Consider the following 21671-nt stretch of genomic DNA (forward strand, 5'->3'; position numbering starts at 1 on the left):
GGGTTACTCCTCATGGTGCCATCAGATGTCCTCACAGGCTCCTAGGCAGACGTCCTCCTGCTGAGCCTCACAGCGGTTGGTGTGGGTTCCTCTGAACTGTCTAGGTTGTACTTGGGTCCCTAGAAATGTCCCCAGCCTGCCCCTACTTAGGCATCTTAAGTGCATGTTTCTTCTGTGCTGTGACCTGCCCTGCTTGGTTCCTGGAACCTTGGCTAGAGGTGGCAAGGGACTGAAGAAAAGCAGACACAGAGCTGCATGCACGGTAAAACAGGGATCAGGTGTGGCTCTGCTATCGCTCCCCGCAGCCCAGAATCTACGTTTATTAGGTAGAGCACAGGGGAAGGGGTTAATTAGTCTCAGTAGGAGGTCTCTGTAAGCCTGCAGTCTCAGGCTGTAAACATCCAGGAAGGGAAAGATGCAGTTGCTAGTCTCTGCACACGGTGATCAGTAGTCATAAACACTCATACTGGACTCTTAAGGAGTTTTGCCACCCCTCTTCAGCCTGGGCCATATTTTGCCAATTTCCCATAGATCAGAGACCTTGGAGTCCTCGACATGGCCATGGCCATGTCTCAATGAACATTCACTCAGGCCTTCCTCCACTCTACACAGGAAAGTCCCTGGGAAAAGGTGCTCAGGACTTAGCTCACAGACTCAGCCTTTTGGGCTCACGACACAGTCTTGTGCCTCAGTTTCTTCCCCGTGTACCTGGGCTCCGACAAGCGAAGGAAGAGAAAACATCCTTAGATACGGCACTGCACTGCTTCCTAGAGCAATCTTGAGTTCCCTGTCCCCTCCTACAGTGCCCCCTCCAAGCTCCCTCCCAGCCTGCCTGTCAATCATTATGCATTTTTTTTCTGAATCATTTTTCTCTTACCTTGGCCTCACTCAGGACTTAAGCTTATACCACTCAAAACACAAAGCATTAGAAGTCCAAAAGTCTTAGCTTTTGACTGAATCTTTCGGTCCCAAGGGTATACATTGCTGTTCTTATACCAAATGTGAAAGAAATAGCCAGAAGGGTCTTCTAGAAAATGACGTGGATCTGAGATCAAGGAACTCACAGTAAAAACCCAAGAATATTACTCCATCACAGTTTTCTTCTACAAAAAATCCTTTCCCACCTTATACAGAGGTGAATTTATTGAAGCAAAAATCAACACCCTGCAGCCGTAGTGTATCCTGCAAGCAAGAAGTACTTTCTCTGCCTCCATAAGTATATTTCTTGCCTTTTACTCCATTTATAGCAACTTCCTTTCTATCCAAGTGTACTTACTCTTAGTTCAAATTTCTGCCTGAGTCATATTCTCAGGAGTGTAAAGAATTTCCTATGAAGTAGGATGGTGTTTTTCCCGTGTCTCTGATTTCCACCGACAGTATTCCACGAAAGCAACTCCCTAGTCAACTAAGTCTCAGAGCTTTTCAAGAGCTTACAGTGCAGATCTGTGCCTCAACTTCTCCTCTCCATACCAGAGCTCTGGACGATGCAAACCATGCCTCCAAGCCACTGTCTCAGGAATGTCTTGAGGTCCCCATTATCCTCCTGTCTTGTGCTCCCCTCATCATCCTCTTGTTCAGTGCTCCCCATCATCCTCCTTTCCAGTGTTCCTCCCTCCCCATCATCCTCCTGTCTAGTGCTCCCCATCATCTTTCTGTCCAGTGCTCACCCCTCACTGTCATCCTCCTTTTCATACTCCCCCCTCCCCATCATCTTCCTGTCTAGTGGTCCCCTCTCCCCATCATCCTCCTGTCCAGTGCTCCCCTCCTCCTTGCATTCCAACTATAGACCATTATTTCTTCTTGTGCAGGACAAATGTTATCTGACATTAGATAACACATGGAGTGCAGACTAAGAGCATTACTCACACCTGCCTAGAACCATAGGTGCCCTTAACTTAAGAAAGTACAACTTCATAATTTTTTCAACTTTGATATGGTGCAAAAGCTGTGTGCATTCAGTTAAAACTGCATTTCCACCTTTGAATTTTGATCTTTTCTGTAGTCAGCAGCATGCTGTACTTGCTGCCTTCTTCTTCTTCTTCTTCTTCTTCTTCTTCTTCTTCTTCTTCTTCTTCCTCTTCCTCTTCCTCTTCCTCTTCCTCTTCCTCTTCCTCTTCCTCTTCTTCTTCTTCTCCTCCTTCTCCTCCTCATCCTTCTCCTCCTCCTCCTCCTCATCCTTCTCCTCCTTCTCTTTCTCCTCCTCCTCCTCTTCCTCCTCCTTCTCTTTCTCCTCCTCCTTCTCTTCCTCCTCCTTTTCTCTGTCTCTGTCTGTCTCTGTCTCTCTGTCTGTCTCTGTCTCTCTCTCAATTAATCACTATGGTAAAAATAGGCTTCATATTAGATGGCTTTTCCAAACTGTAGATTGCAGCACATTCTCTGGGTTTGCTTAACCTAGGTGAAGCTAAGCCGTGATGTTAGCTTAGATGGCTTCTGCTTCTTCTTCCAGGCATCTTGTCTGGTGTCAGTCTTCCTTGCAGCTTGGTTTTTTGTGGGAAGGATTCTCAGCTTTTATTTTTACTCTGGGAGGGAGGTGCCTAGTGACTACAGTCAGTTTCAGGGACTTCCTGAAGCTATTTTGAGTTGTTTTCCTTCCTGTTTAAGGATCTCTCCCTGAAGTGTTTCATTCAGTCCTGGAGGAAACTGTTACACTACACCACAGCAGAGAAGTTCTCCCCACTCACACTTCCTACAAGACAAGAGATCAAGCCTGGGCCCCCTTGGCCTTCTCCAGCTTATTTCAGAAAATTTAAATTGTGGCAATAATAAAAATGAAGAGGTGGCTTTATCAGATATTATTATACTCCAGAAATTTATGTGTAATATAATGTCATATTTACTCCTGGCAGTGAGTATCTGAAGTTTATAGTATTAAGTATTCCCATTCCATAGGTCAGATAACTAAATTTCAAAGAAATGAAACAATTTGTCAAAAAAAAAAAAAGAAAAAACAACCCCCAATAGGGAATGTCAAACCCCAAACTCTGCTCCATGTAACTCACAAGCCCTAGCTACTTAACACTGTTATTAACCTAAAGGACAGGCATTTTATAGATAGGCATACTTAGTTTCTAACAATAGCTGCAACGTCCAAGGGCAGGGGGCCTCAGCAAAGACAGATCTCCTTCTACACTCTCACCAGTGTTGGAATCCTGGAGAAGTCACCATTCACATACGCAGTCAGCAAGAGTGTCTTTATTCCAGCATGCTGGGGCCTGCCATCCCACACAAAGGCAACATGGCAACGACTAGGGAGGAACTTGCAGGCTCCTTTTAAGCACAACCAAGGGGCTGTCCTAAAGCAGTTAGGTCATTTTGCATCGACTGTGGGGGCTGGCTCAGGGACCCAGGCTTGGTGAGTCCCATTCCCCCTTGTCCCTGTTTTTAGGGGCACCAGTGAATTATTGTCCATTTTTTTGTGGCTCTTTCAGAAACTGCTTGCTCAGTCTCAGGAAACTGAAACCTAGGACTGATTTCCGATAGAAGACTGAGTATCCTGTTATGGTGTATGCCTGGTCTTCTCATCCAGAGCCTGGGGTTCACAGGGCTACTTCCCTTCCTTGGTAAGCAGCACTCAGCACCATGGCTTTAGACAATATAAGGAGTAGAATGCCCCATTCCTACTCAAATTTGCAATCAATTTAGAAGATAGACACAGGAATCCATTAAGATTGAAATGTTGGCTTCTATTGCAGACAGAATTGTATTAGTGGCATGGCTGTAGTGTGTGGTCAAATGAGCTTGTCTACATGCTTTACTCCACCTCCTGTGTCCCACCCTGACCCCAGATGATGACACTCCAGTCTGGGAGAACTTTGGAACCATAGACTACAAGGATGAAATTACACAGGGACTCTGGCTCAAGGCAAAAAGGAAGAATAAACCAACTCTTTAACATTTCTTAATTGAGGACAGTAACTTTATTACTTAGTCATATCCTAACAAGTCCATCAAACATTGATGGCATCATAGGTAGACCATGCATTTCATAACAACACAACTTAGCTGCATCTGAAGGGGCCAGGGAGTCAGACCAGAGTCATGATAGGTTTCTAATGGCCCCTGCCAGGGATCAGGCCTAAGTTTTAGTTCACTGGAACCAGCTGGAGCTGAGCAAGCAGTTCTTGGGAAAGCCACAACCCAGGGACAACCAATCGGAGGGCACCCCCCAACCTTGTGCAAGCTTAAGAGAATTAACGATAGCTTTTCCTATACTGCAGCTGAAAAGCCTCTAACCACTGAGCAACCAACCAATCCTGGAGCAACCTGTAACCTCCCCTCCCCGGATTTCCCCTAATCTTGCTTAAAAGGAGACTCTGGGCTTCTCTTGTCATCACCATGTGTCACTCCAACATGTTGAAATCTTAATAAATGCTCTTGCTGATTGTATATGTGACTGATGGTCTTCTGTGAGACTTCTCATGGATCCTAACATACCTATATCAAAGAAGCTCAGAGCACTTGGCAGAAGGACACAGAAAGGTGGGCTCAGGTGGTCTGAGCTCCTGCTAGAAAAACTGCAGCAGCAGCCCAGAAGCTCAGTATGTTTATTATATAGAACTGGACATGGAGGTGGGTTATTATATAATGATAAACAAGAAGGCATGGCTTATAGTATACACCTGGAACAAGGAGACTGTTTTAGCTAATTTTGGTAGGGGCCATCCCTGTAGGGGAGCAGTCTTTAGGCTATAAGTACCCAGAGGCAAAAAGCCATCATGGACATCTTCTGCACACACTAACAATACTCAAACTTGATTTCCCCAAGGAAGGCTTTCTAGCACTCAGAGCCTGAGGCAATGGAGTCCTTGGTATAGTCATACCTATATTAAGAACCCACATTAATTCAGGACCCCACACACTCAGGGCTTCCTCTGTTCCCTCCACATGCCCATATAAATTCAAAATGCATTTAGTGTAACTTCAGAAGTCCTTCACTGTCTCACTGTCTGAACACTGTTTAAAGTCCAGAGTTCAAAGTCTTTTCTGAGATTCAAGGCAGTCTCTCAACTGTGACTCCCTATACAGTCAAAAAGATATATATTTCTGAGACAGGATTTCTCTGAGTAGTTGTTATCCTGGAACTCACTCTGTAGACTAGGCTGATCTTGAACTCCTAAAGATCTGCCTGCATCTGCCTCCTGAGTGCTGGGATTAAAGGTGTGTGCTACTACTACCTGGCTGGCAAATCATATACTTTTAATATACAATGGCACAGAGTATTCGTTACCCCTAAAAAGGAGGAATTGGAACATAGTGAAGAAACAATGGATCACAGCAAGACCAAAACTCATCAGGACAAACTACAAATCCTGTAGCTCCATATCTATGGTGAAAGGACTTAGAGGACTCTACCCCTCCAGCTTTCTACCTACAATATGCATTTATCTCTTGGGCTGGGTCTACTCCATGTGTGGAGTTCTCCTTGGCTGATATTTCTTGGCTCTGGCATCTCCAATATCTTGGGGTCTCCACGGAAACACAAGTCTCACTTTTTTTTTTTTTTTTTTGGTTTTTCGAGCCAGGGTTTCTCTGTATTGTTTTGGAGGCTGTCCTGGAACTCTCTCTGTAGACCAGGCTGGCCTCAAACTCACAGAGATCCGCCTGCCTCTGCCTCCCCAGTGCTGGGATTAAAGGCGTGCGCCACTAACGTCCAGCACAAGTCTCACTTTCATACCTTTGCACAATGGCTCCTCAGGGACACCTACCCTTTCAGGGTCTTTATGTAGGGACTCATCTGTGCCTGGCCTCAGTGACTCTAAAACTATGGAGGAAGAACCCATGCTTCCTTCACTGTTGTGTCCTCTTGCCTCTGAAGCCAGCATTGCATGGATGATACTGCTGAGGTTGACTGCCAGCTAGGGATGGGCTCTTGCCCCCTTGAATCACATTTGCAGAAGCCTTTGAGTTGTTTTATGTTCCTTTATCACAAGTTAGAAGGGGTCTTACGCTGGAGGCACTCTTCCCTTTATTCCTGTAACAAGCAAGAGACCTCTCCTTAAAGATACTAGTCTCCTTATCTCTCAACTCTAGCCTTGGCTATAACATTAAATTTCTGGTCCTCTTTTTCTCTCCAAACTGTACACATTATAAATCTGCCTAAGAGTCATTAACAATAACCATGCCACATACTCAATATTATGCTGCCTTGGAAGCGCCTCGACCAAAGAAATTAGTCCACTGCCTTTTATGTTAGCTTCCAGCAAGTTCTTAGGGCAAGGGCAGCAAGCAGGCAGATTCATTGCCAAAGTATCAGAGGAATGGTGTCTAGCCTGGGTGATAATACTGTTCCCCTCTGAAATCCCTTGAGTTGGGCATCCATGGTCTTCATTGCTCTCAGCACTGCTGTCTTTCAAGCTCCTAATAGAGACAGCCCTTTAAGCTCTACTTACAGCCTTTTCTACTCCAAAGTCCCAAAGTCTTTCACATTCCTCCAAAAAATAGCAGGGTCAGGTTCTTCAAAGTAAAAACATACCCTCTGGTACCAATGTCTGTAGTAGTTACTTTTCTGTTGCTGTGATAAAATACCATGACCAAGGCCATTTAAAGAAAAGAAGGTTTATTTTGGGTTATGATCCCAGAGGTATGTGTGTGTCTGTAGTGATGAATTGGGGGTGGGGAAAGTAATGGGCATGGTGGTTAGGAGCTCACATTTTGAACTGAAAGCAAGAAGTAGAAGAAATGAAATGGGAGTGCATGGAGTCTCTAAACTCCAACAAGAATGTGCGTCCTACACCGGGAGGGGAACAGTCCCATTCAAACCACCACAACCGTGAGCTCCCTCCCCAGTTCTGGACACTGTTGAAGCGTTGAAAAAGTTCCTAACATTCAGTGTCTGCATGTTATACAGGTGGTCCTATCTGTAATTCTCACATGTGGTATCTATCCCGACTGGAATTTTCTTGCTTAATTTAACTTGTCTAATTTGGCTTTTTTTTCCCTCAGATATGTGGGTGTAATGGGTCTTTCTTTGGACTGCCAGCTCCCAAATAATGACATGGAGGCTTTTTGTTAATTATGAAAGCTTGGCCTTCGTTTAGGCTTGTCCCCAACTACCTCTTATAACTTAAATGAACACATTTATATTAATCTATTTTCTGCCACGCGGTATGGCTCCTTCCTTCTCCTCCATTCTGTATGTTCAACTTCCTCTGTGTCTGACTGGAGAATCTCCCGTGCCTGATTCTTTCCCAGAGTTCCTATCTCTCCCCAGGAGCCCCGGATATTCTCTTCTGTCTAGCTATCAACTGTTGAGTTCTATATTAAACAAATCAGAATATGCAGTAGGTAAGGTTAGACAGAGACACATCTTCACAGTGTACAAAACGATTATCTCAATGTATGGGGAATCCACTTGTATCTTTAGTAATTTAAATTTTTGCAGCTTTTTACTTTTACAAAAGTTACCTTTACTAACTTGCAGTGAAAATTTATGAATCTCTTTGTGAAGTGACTAGAACCTTGCAACCAGAAGAAACAGTATAAAAGTGAGAGCAAAATAATTTTTGGTTTTTTTATAACAAGTAAGATTTTCTTTGATTCAAAAGACAATTTATTTCAATTTATTATCTACATGTTGATGAAGATAAGATCAATGAAAATTTTAGTAAAAAACCAGCAGCAACAACAACAGGGAAATAACAATAATGGGTAAATGAAGAATGTCCCTACTTCCTGTATTACTCTTGGCTCCTTTAACTTCAAAACCAGAGGATGGTTAGAAAAAAAAATCATAAAATATAGTTATGCCATATGAAGACCATTTGCTGTTTGGTTGAAAGCTAAGTGGGTTTTCTTTTTCCTAATTGTTGTTGCTATTACTATTATTATTACTGCTGTCATTATTATTCTTATTATTATGCCAGAGAGATGGCTCAATTGTTAATGTTAGTAGTGCTTTCTGCTGTTGCAGAGGATCTGGGCTCAGTTCCCAGCACGCACAGGTAGCTCACAAATGCCTGTAACTCCAGTTCTGGAAGGCTGACGTACTTACCCAGCTTATGTACATGCATGGTACGTACTCAGGCACACATGCATGCACATAAGATAACTGATTAAATATAAAAACGTATTTAATTTTTATTACATGTGTTTGCATATGTGAGTGTGTGTGTGTGTGTGAATAGTAGTAGTAGTAGGCACATTCATGTGTGTGAAGAGCAGAGGACAACTTGTGGGAGTTGGTTTTCTCCTATTGAATTGAACTCAGATTGTCAAGCTTGGTGGCAAGAACCTATTCACTAAACCTTGACAGGCTGGGGTTTTGTTCAGGAACACACTATATAGAAGAGTAAATAAATGTGTATCCCACACACATAGGAGCATGGCTATCCTTCCGTTGGTCTGTAGCAAACAGACAAAAGGCTGTGGCCCTGCTGTATTGTTTGGAATGATTTGTCATCCTACCCGAGCTCTGTGATCTTCACCTTGGCATTGCAATTACTGCTCTTCCTTGGCTTTGTGCCTGGCCACCAGTCAGGAACCACCTAGGTGCTCTGCAAGGATTAGTCAAATGAGTGAATATATAGCCTCCAACTCAGTTCTTTCCAAAGACTTTGTGCAGCTGAGAAGCAATTTACTAGTATGAATGGATGCGCCTGAGTTCGGCTTGAAAACCACATCTATGTGACTTTTCTGGTTCTGCCGGCTCAGGTATTAATAAAGATTTCCTTAAGCTGTGGGTGGACCAGAACTTCCAGTAAGGGAAGCTTAGTAAACTTCTCCCTCCCTCGGGAATGGGCGTTTGAATTCAGGTAGCATGAAATCAGAGCCGTGCTATGTGTGTACCTCTCAGCCCTGAGCGTGGACTCACGGATGTAAGTCCAGCCTTTCGCTTTGGGTGAAACAGGATGGAATTAGTGAATGCATGTGCTTACCTCTCACTGTCACATATCTTTTTCAAAGTTAGTCATTTGCTTCTGTGTCTGTAGCCAGATAAGACAGAATATTTGAGGGACAGGTTTCTGTCTTCCTTAGTTTGTCTGGAATGGTGCTTGATAAATAATATTATGATTAATACTATTTTGTTGTTGTTGTTATTTGCACATGGGGTGTTATTTTGATTTGCTCAAGACAAGGTCACCCTATGTAGACCAGGCTAGCCTTGAATTTAGAGATCTGCCTGCCCCTGGGTACCCCCCACACCAGTGCTGGGATTAAAAGTGTTTGCCACCACATGCAGCTCAATAAATGGTTTCTGATGGAAATTAATAAAGGCAAATAGAATAACTCCTTCCCTTTGTCCAAGAACATAATTGGTGTTCTTAGTAGTCATCTTGTCTTTGAAGTTGTAGATCTAAACCTATCATTCAAAGTCAGGCTTTTATTGACAAGCATTGAAAGTCACATAAAAGCACTGTCTCTTGATAAATATTATTTTGCATGTTTGGTGTATTCCAGGTGCTTTGTGTCCAATGCAAATGAGACAGAGCTCCGACCTCAATGATGTCACCATATTATTAAACAGGTTAACAGCAGCCATTAGCCAATGATCATCATAGGTAAGTGGTTTTACTTAGAATATCATCTATCTCTAAGATCTTGGATGCTCCAAGAAATTACTGGGATGGGTTATATATTTGTGCTAGTCTCAACATAAGGAGAATAAAATACTGTTCTGACAACACATTTTTTTTCCAGAACTGGAACAGATACTCAGAAATAAGAATCATTGAAACCTTTACCAACAACGTGTGCATTTAGGTAACCAAAGGAAACTGGAGATGCAATGTCATGCTTCCCAGGCAGAAAATTTTCTTTTTAAGGGAAAAATGCTGGGTTGGTAGGTCAGTGACAACAAATAAGGACATTTAAGTCTTCTCATCTTTCAAATATATCAGGAGAAGTTTGTATTTGAGAATAACTTTCTCAGACACCAGGCGAGTGCTGATCAGCTTGTGCTGTAGAGAGAATCGATTGTATTCTCAGCAGGGAGACCTAATTGCTTTGATGATGGAAGAGACGAGAATAGAGCATCCAGAAGGCTTGGAAGAGAGAGGCATTTTTTCACTGATAAGGGTAGATCACACCAACCCAGAGCAGAGCAGAATTACATATTGCACAAGGGTTGAGTGCTAAGACAGTAAATCCTGGGAAGTCTCCTAGGGAGATGTCTCTGCTGGATGCTGCAAAGGATGTACAATGTGTCAGCTTAGTTGTTGGAACTTCTTTTCCTAGAATTCCATTCCATGTATGGTTCTGGGTTGGAACTGGCCACATCCAAAGTTGCTTGCAATGTGGAAGGCAGCAGGGAGGTGTCTGGCATGACTGTTGGGCCCTGAGCCCTCATGCGCGTTGTCTCCTGCCTACTGCTTCCTTTGCTGGCTGTGGGCTGCAGCTGGGCTGTGGCTTCATCGGCCCCAGCCCACTCTCCATGCTGAAAGGCACCTGCTCTTTCTGTAGGCCACCAGTCTTATGGAGGCTGGCATAGTGAGAGGCAGTCATGGAAACCCTTTGGTTCTCTGAGTTCTATCTCACCCATATGGGTTCTGGTTTCTTTGTCCTCTGCTTCACATGCAGAGTTTCTTTTTATATTAGTCTTTCTGAGCTATATCAGCTTCAGGCCCACTGCAGATGCCAGGGCAATGTCCTTTGTACCAATTTCCATAGTGAAATCTACCCCAATCTCCATAGTCCAGGGTCATTCAGAGTGGTCATGCCCTGTAGTTCTTAAGTCCCAAGTGATACACACTGAAGCATGAATCTGTTGGTACATCCACTCACTTGATTTCCATTTTGCCTGCTGTGAGTGACTACCCTGAGTCAAACCACTGCCATCTTGGGGCATTTATCAGTGCCCCTTTGCAAAAGACCATCCCAACTGGGCTTGCTGAGTGTTTATACAACAACCTACACACACACACACACACACACACTCACTCACACAAAAGAGATACATACTCAGACACATGTACACAGAGACACACACATGCAGACATGACACACACAAATGCACATGACACATACACAGACAGACACACACACAGAAATACACAGACATGCTCACACACAGAGACACATACACAGACATACAGAAACATACACAGAGAGACACAAACCACACACAGACATGCTCATACATAGACACATACATAGACTTATACATAGACAGACACACAGAGATACATATACAGACACACAGACACACACACACAGATATACAAAGACATGTACACATATCACATACACACACACACACACACACACACACACACACGTTGAAATAGACATGGGACTCTTGCCTAAGTATTCAGCAGTTCCATACCACCTGACATCTCTGTTTATGGCCTGGGAGAAGGGCTAGAGACAGAGATGGGAGCCCATCTGTGCAGCTAAAAGGGAGCTCTCATCCATGCTGAATGGGGCTTTTCAGGCAAGGCAGACCGGGGAGGAGTGTCCATATTCCTGTAAGGAACCCGTCACGGATGCTTTGTAAGGAAGCCACTAAACTCAGTGGTTCTCCACAGTGGACTTTGTGGAATCCTGCCTGTTTGTGGTTGGGACCTTAGAAGGGGCAGCCATTGCTTGCATCCCACCCCTAGAAATGCCTGTGTTGGCCCCACTCTCTGGTCATTTGATAAAGTAGGTGGCTTGAGTTTTGAACCCCATGTTGTTGGGAAAGTACTTTTTTTTGTTTTGTTTTTGTTTTTGTTTCTTAAGACAGGGTCACACTCTAGTCCAGACTGATGTGGAACTTACTTTGTGGCTCAGGCTAGTCTCAGCCTCCCAGTGATCCTCCTACCTCTCTGCCTTCCTGGGATTATGGGTCATTTATCTCCTGGGTGCCCTTGCACAATGGGGAGCTGCATTCACTCTTGTCCCTTCCTCTCTCTCTGTCTCCTTAGCCCCCTAAATATTCACTCCCAAATGGGTACACTTTAAGATTTGCTTGGTTGCTACTTCAAAGCTGTAACTTGAGCAGATTGCTGCTTTGGACCTTGTCGGTGAAATGAAATGAGCAAGCCCAGACCCCCCCCCCCAAGACATGGGAAATGTGCGGGGAGGACTGGGGGAGGACCCACCAGCCTGCTGTTCTGGAACAAGAGCAGGGTATTCTGGGGAGTACATGTGTGGTAACAGATCAGATCCATCACCCCAGTGTTGTGTAAATCTTGCGCTTGGCGGTGAGTTTTAATTAATGAACTGCCTACCTTGAGGCTGGGTTTCTTGATTTATAGAGATTTAGTTTCACTCACATTCTGCTTAACCAAGTCTAGAGACCTGGGGCTTCACTGTTTCAACCAAAACCATACTCCCTTGATAATATTTAAGCTTTCTCAATGGGGGAGGTATTGCAAATCTAACCTTTGATCTCTTTTTTTTTTTTTTTTTTTTTTTTGGTTTTTGGTTTTTTCGAGACAGGGTTTCCCTGTGTAGCTTTGGAGGCTGTCCTGGAACTAGCTCTGTAGACCAGGCTGGCCTCGAACTCACAGAGAGATCTCTTTGATTTCTATTGAACTTTAAAAATCCAGTATCTTCTGCTTCACTCCTTACCTAAAAGCCCCTCAGACTCTCTTTGTCTGGAAGAGGTTTCACCCTGTCCACTTGACACATGGTCTAAAGAATTCTACTTGACTATAAGGAGTCTTTCTTTGTCCCATCAGCTAGTTCCGAAATAATGACACGGAGACTTCTTATTAATTATGAAAGCTTGACCTTATCTTAGGCTTGTTTCTAATGAACTCTTATAACTTAACCTAATCCATTTCTATTAATCCATGTTCTGTCATGTACCACCCATCTTTCTTCTTCTGTGTCTCTTCCAGTTTCCGATTTCTCTTCTTCTTCCTCTCCCCGGAAATCCTGGCTGTACTTCCTGCCTAGCCATTGGCCATTCAGTTTTTTTTATTACACCAATCACAGCAAATACATCTTCACACAGTGTCCAAATATCCCACAACACTTGACCAACCATTTTCCCTGAGTTCCACTGTCCCAAAGAGGCCAATGTTCAGGGTGGCATTGAACCCACACCTTGGTGGCCACACTTTAACTGGGGTCCTCTTGATTGATGGGCCTCACATGCACTGGGAGTGTCAAACGAACTCACAGCCTGGGCTGTTTCTAGTTCTAGCCTGTTGCTTCCTGCCTTGTCCAGGGACTGCAGCTTGCTCTACCTACCATGGTGACTTCAAAGTGATGCTTCTAATTAGCAGCTAACAACAGATACAGACTTCTCTAATTTTTTTCCAGCCTTACTAAGAGCAAGGTTGTGTAGTAACTTTATTGGAGTTCAGGAAAAAACACAGGAAATCGAAGGAACTCATAGCTAAATTTGGGGACTCTTCAGGTACTCATTGGGGATCATAGTTCTAGCCTGTCATAATCTTTTTTTAATTTAGTTTATGTGTATGGTGCTTCGCTTGCTTACATTTTAATGTGCCACATGTGTTTCTGGTACCTGAAGAATGCATCAGATCCCTTGGAACTGATGCTATGGATAGTTGTGAGGTACCATGTGGGTGCTGGGAACCCAATCTTGGTCCCTGGTAAGAGCAGCCCTCCATCTCTGGGATATCCAAAGAGTCCTCACTCCCCAACTTAGTTCTCCTCAATTTAGCTGTCATCTGCTGCCCTGCTGAGGACATCAACCTTTCATGCCACTAATCATGCAGCCTGGGTGTGTTGAGCTCTCAGCTGGAAAAGTTCAGCCCAAAAAACTTCACTCTGTGGCTCCAGTCTGAGGTCTTGCTCCCAGTTCTGAACCCACCCTCTCCCAGAGTCAGCAGCCTATTTCATGAAAAGACAGCTCATGCCCCAGCCATGGGACTTCTTTCTTAAAGTGAGCCAGGAGGAACACAGCATCCCTGCTCTGTGCTGTGGCTAAACAGACCTAAGAGAGCTACTTCCTCTTATTTCCCTCTTCCAAATTACAGAGAGGAACCCTTTCTTGTTGTGGAATACTCCCTTACACTGTGTGAAAATATGCTGTGGAATAGTCCCTTCGTACACTGTGAAGATTTGTCACTGTGATTGGTTTAATAAACAAGCTGGCTGGCCAGTAGCTGAACAGAATAAGTTTAGGTGGGAGAGCCAAACTGAGAATGCTGGGAAGAAGAAAGGCGGCTTCTGGAGTCACCAGCCAGAGGCAGAGGGAGCAGGAGATGAATGTGCCGTGCTAATAAAGGTACTGCCACTTGAAAAGCATAAATACAAATATGGGTCAATTTAAGTGTAAGAGTTAGCCAGTAACAAGCCTGAGCTATTGGCCAAGCATTTATAATTCATATTTGGCCACTGAGTCAGTTATTTTGGGACCAGACAGCCAGGACAGGAAATGTCTGATTACAAAGATATGTCACTGTGAATGGTTTAAGAAAAAAACTAAATGGGCAATAGCAATAGGCAGGATTTTCAGGGCAGAAAGAACACTGGGAGGAAGAAGGTGGAGTCATGAGGAGACACCAGGGACACAGAACACGCAGCATGAGCATTACAAAGAAAAGGTAACTGAGCTACATAAAGGAATGTAGATTAAAAGAAATGAGTTAATTTAAGTTATAAGAGCTAGTTAGAAACAAGCTTAAGCTATTAGCAGAGCTTAATGATATGTCTCCGTGTGGTTATTTGGGAGCTGGCTGACTGGACAGGGAAAGATGCACTACACTTTCTTCCTTTCCTATTCTCGAGATCTGGGTTGGATAGTTTCAAATAGTATCAGACAACTTGAACATCATGCTGTCATTTCTCTTGTGGCCTAGGTCGTTATTTCTCAGTGGCAATGACTTGATCAGAAGCCCACATAGAGTGTTAAGGTTGCAGGCATGTTACACCCACACTTAGGATGAAACCTATTTCCATGAGAAATCAATCATTTGAAAGCTATAAAGCAACTTTAAACATTCCAAATCTTGGACCTGAGGAGGAAGCTGAATGGCAAGTTATTCCCCTAGGATTTCTGAGGCTTTGGGTTCAATCCTGGAAAAATGGAAATATAATCTTTAACCTTAGACCCACAGCTTTACATGGGTTCATGTTATTTACATAATTAAGTGATTCATTAACGTGTCTGTTAGCATAGTTCAGGTTGTGCCATAACAATACTCTTCTCTCTATCTCCGTCTCTCTCTCTGTCTGTCTCTCTGTCTGTCTCTGTCTGTCTGTCTGTCTGTCTCTCTCTCTCCATTATATTCTAAGGTTGGCATGGAAGCTTTGCTCACGGTGACAATACAGGGACTTGGGGTAGTAAAGACTCGAACATTACCAGCTTTGGTGCAACAGGGGCAGGATACACAGAAGATCCTTACTCTGGGCATTCATTGTTTCTGATTCAAAGACCCACCCCTCACTCCATCCTAAGGACGCCAGGACAGTCCTTCCCATAGTAGCTGTACCATGGCCTCTTTTCTGAGATTTGACAGTTGCCGTATGTACAGTGACCATTGGAGATATCTTGGTGCATACTTATCAAGATAAATAATAAGCTTCATCATCTCCCATGGTCCACACCATTAAGAATGAAGACCTTACAAATGTAGAAGTTGAGGTACAGAGGACATGGACAGCTTCCTCTGGGTTTGAATCCTGTAGTCCAGTTTCATGAGCTGTGTTCTTAAATGATCCTACACAGTATGGATCCTGTTTGGTCTGGCAGCATTGAACTTGCTACCTGTGTACCATCTCAACAGATGCTACAGCCCAACCCTGGGAGTTGTTTTGGATTTCTCTTCCTTGAACTTGCTCCTTCAATACAAGTTAGTTCTGAAGGCTGACCGCCACACCCTCTCCTCCCACTTGGTGCCAGAGGACCCTCACAGTAGTCTCCAGATCACAGTCCTCTGCAAGCTGCTTTCCACCATGCAGATGGAATGGGCTTCTGGGACTCTGGGCTGAGCTCTCTGAGTGTGTTACTCCCTTGTTAAGACTGTGTGCACTTCCTGTTTCCTATGAAGGAAGGCCTGGACAGTTAGTGGTGTTCTGTCTACTGGAACAGCCTCACAGCTGTCAGAGTGAGTGTCACTTTTGTAAGCACACTTCCAGATTGGGTTAGGCTCCTTCTTTGAATGTTTCCTCAAGGCAATCCATATTTTTAAGCACCCATCAATCACACATGCTGATTTGTTCAGTGTTTGTTTGCATCATAAGAAAATGGACTTCGTGAGGGCAGAAAGAAGGTTGCTTCATCCTTTACCCATCTCCCTGTGGCCCTTTACCCCAGTGCACACTGTAGACCAGACATTCTGTGTATACGTGAATGAGCACAGGTGACTCGAGACAATTGTTAGCATCACAGTGGATTACAGCTCCTGGGCTGGTGAAGAGTGGTGATGAGCCAGGAGATGCCCTGGCTCTGATGTCCTACCCAAGTTTGGATGCCCGATTGCCATCGGCAAAGGCTGCCATAGGCGAGTTATCTAATGCTCAGCGGTTGATCCCCCCAGCAAGTGGGGAGACTTACCAAGGAACTGGCCAGGAAATTCAGCCATGCAGTGTTGTGTTCCTTCCTGTTTTGTTGTTCATTTGCTGAGCTAGCAGTATGTTACCGTGTTTGATAGCTGCTTTGTAGACAATCATGTCATCTGAAGCAACAGGTAGATTTACCTCATTCCTTTTGAAACGCATGCCTTTCATTTTTTTTCCTTGCTTTTTTTTTTGCACAGACTAGGAGCTTTGGTCTAGAACCAAAAGAATATAGTGATAATGGAAACCTTTGCTTGGTCTTGACCAAGGAAAGATAGCAAGTCATGGACAATTTTCTGCTTGGTTTTAAGTACTTTTGGTAGTTGCACACTCCTGGGTTGAGGGCATTCTCTTCCAATTTGCTATAGTTTGTATTTTCATTCATGAATGGGTCTCTTCTGTCTTCATTGCGCCAGCTGCGTGGCTTTTCTTTTTTACACTGTATTGCAGCTGAACTTACCTTGTAGTCTGAGGATAAACCTTACTTGATCATACTGTGTTACCCTTGTAGATATCACTAGGTTCAGTTCACTAATATCTTGTGTGGATTGTTCTGTTTGTTTTTATGGGGAATATTGTATATTCCCAAGATGCTGCTGTTCTCACAGATGAGTTGACCAATACTCCCCTACATTCACTGCAGTTTTTTTAAAGATCTTTGCATAAAGTTCTGCGGTTTTGTTTGCTTGGTTTTTTGCTGTTTAGTAGACACCATTCATTAATGAAGTCATCTAGGCCTAGAGGCTTTTGTTTGTTCACTCAGTCTTGGGAGGAGGGCAGGCAGATGCTTTTCAACTCTGGATTTAATTTCAATTTCTCAAACAGCCGTAGACTTATTCCTGTGTAGACATATCCCTGCTAATTGAACCTTTTTTATTCATTTTTTTCCGATTAGTTTTTTGAAAGTTCTTTTTGCAATGTTCAGCTTCAACAAGTGAACTATGTGGGTCCAAAAAAGCAAAAGAGCCATCTTACAGTTAGTCTACATGTCACATTCGACAAGATGAAGATGAAACATGGCTGCATAGTGGCCTGTCACCATGGGGTGTAAACTAATCCTGGCTGAGATGAACAGCTGTGAAGGAATAACTCCTTCCTAGACAGGTTGTGTAAATTAATTAATTCCTTAAATAACAATTGATTGTATTGGGCTTGCCAACTTTGCACAGGAACTCTGCAGCCTGCAAAAGGAAGGCATCCCCTCTAGTGAACGAGCCTCTGTCCAGGCCATCCACTGGAGAACAGCGGCAGTGCCAGGTGTGAGCAACCAAGTCAGGAGAAGTGAATGTCCCAGTCGGCGTGCTAAGAAATGGGTAAAAATGCGAGGACATTTTGAACTGAAATGCTAAAAAGTGGACATGTTTTGTCAAGAAAAGGTGGCTGGTGTTTCTAGCATAGGGGGCAGAGGCAGAACAGCTGTTTTGAGGATTTAGCAAAAGACGGTGTTAGAAAACCAGCAATTAGGAGACAAAGACAGGAGGGTCACAGTTCAAGTCTAATCTGGCTTGAAAAAAGTAGATGAAAGGAAGGGAGGGAAGGAGGAAGGGAAGGAGTCAGGGAAGGAAGGAGAAAGGAGGAGGCATGGACAGACCTAAGGAAAGAAATTGCTGTAGAAACTCCTGGATGAGAGAAAACAACACTGCATGGCTTAATTCCCTGGCCAATTCCTTGGTAAGTCTCCCCACTTGCTGGGGGGATCAACCGCTGAGCATTAGATAACTCGCCTATGGCAGCCTGTGCCGATGGCAATCGGGCATCCAAACTTGGGTAGGACATCAGAGCCAGGGCATCTCCTGGCTCATCACCACTCTTCACCAGCCCAGGAGCTGTAATCCACTGTGATGCTAACAATTGTCTCGAGTCACATGTGCTCATTCATGTACACACAGAATGTCTGGTCCACCGTGTGCACTGGGGTAAAGGGCCACAGGGAGATGGGAAAGAATGAAGCAACCTTCTTCCTGCCCTCACGAAGTCCATTTTCTTATGATGCAAACAAACACTGAACAAATCAGCATGTGTGATTGATGGGTGCTTAAAAATATGGATTGCCTTGAGGAAACATTCAAAGAAGGAGCCTAACCCAATCTGGAAGTGTGCTTACAAAAGTGACACTCACTCTGACAGCTGTGAGGCTGTTCCAGTAGACAGAACACTACTAACTGTCCAGGCCTTCCTTCATAGGAAACAGGAAGTGCACACAGTCTTAACAAGGGAGTAACACACTCAGAGAGCTCAGCCCAGAGTCCCAGAAGCCCATTCCATCTGCATGGTGGAAAGCAGCTTGCAGAGGACTGTGATCTGGAGACTACTGTGAGGGTCCTCTGGCACCAAGTGGGAGGAGGGGGTGTGGAGGATGTGTGTGTGTGTATGTATGTATGTATGTGTGTATGCATGCATGTATGCATGAATTTCAGTTTGATAAAGGATTCATAAAAAGATTGCACACAGGACTCTAAAAAGTCAATGTAGGAACTGGAGATAATTCATAAGCTAAGGGAACTTGCTTCTCTTGCAGAGGACCTGAGTTTGGTTCCCAGGTCCTATGTCAGAGGGTCCAAAATCTCCTGTAACCCTAGCTTCAGGAGATCCAACACCCTCTCTGACTTCCACAGGCACCTGCACTCTCATGCATATAACCTACACAGACACAGACACACACACCTGCCACACGCATTTAAACTGAATTTTTAAAAAGAGATATTTGCAAGTTCTTAAAAAAAAACTTTAATGAAAGAAGTCAAGCCAGTTTCAAACTGATCAAAATTCCAGCATTCTGGGTGGGGTGGGGTTGGAAGAGGCTCAGAAGGTCACACCCTTTGCTGAAGAGCCCTTAGCAGTTGATAGCTGCTCAGGGAGGGAGAGTCGGTTTTCTTCAAGGGTATGACATCTGCAAGGCTACCCAGTGCTCCAGCGGGTGGCCCTACACACTGTGTATATAAGCAGCATTAACTGGACTCAGCGGGCCGTAAACACAACAGCAACCAAGTCTACAAAGCAAATCAATTGTGGGCAAAGGATTTGAACAGAATATTGTCGAAGACAATGACACATGGCAAAGAAGCACGCAAAGACTCACTGAGCATCTTCACCAGTAGAAAATTCTAAGAGCAGCACGGGAGTCCTCCCCACACCTGAGTGATTGCTCAAACAATGGCAAGCTGGCACAGTGACTGATTGGAGGGTATTAGGTAATTCTACATCCGTTGGTAGAAATGCAAAATATAGCCGGGCGGTGGTGGCGCACGCCTTTAATCCCAGCACTCGGGAGGCAGAGGCAGGCGGATCTCTGTGAGTTCAAGGCCGGGCTGGACCGACAGCCTCCAAAACAATACAGAGAAATCCTGTCTCATAAAAACAAACAAACAAACAAAAACAACAACAACAACAACAACAAAAAGAAATGCAAAATATAAAGCTACTTAGGGAAACCACTTGACAATTTCTTTTAATGTTATGCACACCTTGCTATATGATTCGGAAAACCTGTCCTGAAGAATTTATCTGAGGGAAATGAAGACCTAGATCCACACAGAAAGTTGTGTGTGGATGCTTGCAGCAACTTTTCTCATAAGTACTGAAAGCCAGAAAAGAGATCAAATATTGTATGTGTAGATGAATATGTAGTGGCACGTATCTATGATCATACAGGAAGACTATTCAGAAACATAGAAAAATGAACTACAAAGGCACTCACAACATTGCTGAATTCAAAAGAAAAGTATCAGATGCGAAAGTATCCATGCCATATACTTGCACTGATTTATCCAGAAACAGCAAAAGCAGAAATCAGACCTACAGGTGTCATGCTGCCAGGGGCCAAGGAAGGAGTAGGAGATGGCTACACAGGGACACAAAGGATCTTGTCAAGATGTTGTAAATAGGGAGCTGGAGAGATGGCTCAGTGGTTAAGAGCACTGGCTGTTCTTCCAGAGGTCCTGAGTTCAATTCCCAGCAACCACATGGTGGCTCACAACCATTTGTAGTGGAATCTGATGCCCTTTTCTGACCTGCAGGGATATGTACAGACAGAACACTGTATACATAATAAATAAATCTTTAAAAAAAATGTTGCAAACATTCCATACTTTGTTTGGTGTAAGTCACATGACTATATAAGGTTCTTGGAATGTACTGAATTATATGTTTTAAAAGATGAATGTTTTGCTAATTACTATTCAGTTCAAAGAATGACATTTTGCAGCTTTGTGAAGAAATCCTAAGTGAAACTAACCAAGTATGGAAAACAGTTCAGTGTAGCTGTTCCAAGCTCTCCTCCAGATTCCATCCCTCCTAGAGCCGGGGTTGTTGTCATGAGCTGGTGGAAGCAAGAGAGAATGAAAACAAAACAAAAAAAACTGTTTTCTGAGCATTAGCCTGGGCTGAAAATGATCTGCTTCACACAGAGAAGGCTCTGTTCTGCTTGAAGACAGTAATCAAGGTGAAAGCAATGCTCTATAACATTTAAGAGGCCTGTCTGACACGGTCTTTTAGGATGAGCCCTGTTTGGTAGTGGACGAAGGGCATTTTTTGAAGGGATGCCCATCTCTTTCCCTCATTAAACATTTAAAATCCTGTGTGATTTCTACCATGTCAAAAGCAATAGTCTTGCCTTAAGGCACAAAGGAAACTTACAGTAAGTTTTGCCAAAAAACAAAACACAGCAGCAGCAAGAAACTTTGCCAACAATCATGTCAGGGAGTGACTGTACAACTGTGAAAAGCTGTGACAGACCATTCAGGATGCTCTTTAGACCAGCTGTGAAATACTTGTAAGCCAAAGAGATCAGCTCAGACATGACCCTGGATGCCATGCCCCGCCCCCGACAGTCTCCATAGGTGGTCAGCATGTCTGTCACCGCCATTCTTAAGAACCAAAGACCTGTGCCAAGCCATCTTATTCTACTCCAGCATCTCCTCATCTCTCATGATGGTCTCTCATCTCCCTTTCTGCATGTATGGCCTGACCTTTTATGAGAGCAGGGATGAAGGTTTCACTGACAGTCTCCAGCATAGAAATATAGAACATATTTCTTCTGTTTTCTTGGATTTTCATAATTGATTTTTTTTCTAGTCAAACTTCCTGTCCTAGATTTTAACAGAGAAGTGCAGTCATGTTGTGGAGAACACTAAAGACGGACTGAAACGTGACAACCCCAAATACTCTTCAACATCTCTTAGCTGTCTGTCACTGTAACAGGGCCATTCAGTTGATATCTTTATGAGGCAATAGGGTGATACTTTGTCTTATAAAGATATTGGGGAAATGTTACTGTC

General features: G+C 43.8%; 1 long non-coding RNA gene across 4 annotated transcripts in view; it reads left to right on the plus strand.

The window, feature by feature from the left end:
- LOC110340413 overlaps nucleotides 1-21671 on the plus strand; it is a 73820-nt gene that overhangs the window by 8135 nt on the left and 44014 nt on the right. For all 4 annotated transcript variants that reach the window (XR_005880030.1, XR_002382233.1, XR_002382231.1 and 1 more), the window contains exon 2: nucleotides 9397-9497. This is a non-coding gene — a long non-coding RNA (uncharacterized LOC110340413). The remainder of the gene's footprint in view (nucleotides 1-9396; nucleotides 9498-21671) is intronic.

This window comes from Mesocricetus auratus, unplaced genomic scaffold (genome assembly GCF_017639785.1).
Source record: "Mesocricetus auratus isolate SY011 unplaced genomic scaffold, BCM_Maur_2.0 Super-Scaffold_100010, whole genome shotgun sequence".
Classification (NCBI taxonomy): domain Eukaryota; kingdom Metazoa; phylum Chordata; class Mammalia; order Rodentia; family Cricetidae; genus Mesocricetus; species Mesocricetus auratus.